The sequence below is a fragment of the Penaeus monodon genome, chromosome 24 (assembly GCF_015228065.2).
Source record: "Penaeus monodon isolate SGIC_2016 chromosome 24, NSTDA_Pmon_1, whole genome shotgun sequence".
NCBI classification, from domain to species: Eukaryota; Metazoa; Arthropoda; class Malacostraca; order Decapoda; family Penaeidae; genus Penaeus; species Penaeus monodon.
In genome coordinates this window covers 13,564,209-13,564,785 of record NC_051409.1, presented here as the reverse complement: position 1 = coordinate 13,564,785, position 577 = coordinate 13,564,209, and the positions used below count along the sequence as shown (strand labels likewise).

At 34.3% G+C, this 577-nt stretch overlaps 1 protein-coding gene across 1 annotated transcript in view; it reads right to left on the bottom strand.

The window, feature by feature from the left end:
- The window catches only part of LOC119588864 (dosage compensation regulator-like), a 10,341-nt gene that overhangs the window by 745 nt on the left and 9,019 nt on the right, over nt 1-577 (bottom strand). The window lies entirely within an intron of this gene.

Genomic DNA, 577 nt, shown 5'->3' with positions numbered 1-577 from the left:
GCAATTAAATTATCATGTCAAGGTAAGGTGTCTAAAATAACTAATAAACTAAATCGCAACTCCACAGGCAAACTGGCCAAGAAGCTTAGTGACACAGCATTACCTCAGCAGCCAGTTTCTTCTTTTCTATTTTCTCAACTATTTCAAGTCATACATTTTCTTATGGCACAGAAAATCTGGACCTTCCACTTCTGGCAGCAAACATTTTTCTCAGCATTCTGAGGCAAAGATGTGACTTTATGAATTTCTGTCACATCTATTGGGCAGTTTTCATAGTTATATATACAGTCCATATCTTTTTAATACTAAGCAATTAATTACTTGTGATGTCAGTGATATCAGCGATGTCCACAGTTTAAGCAAATAAATTCAGATTTGGGGTGAATTAACAACAAAAGAAATTTACTGTACACTTGGGCCTATCCTGGGAATTAACAGGTTGTAACTGTTGAAATAGATATCTATAATCTTCCTAAGTGTATGAGAGTGTTAAGCCACATCTATTTAATTTCTATCATAAATGACTAGTGAGTAATTCCCAGCATTGAACCTCAAAAAATTGAAATTCACTGTTTGC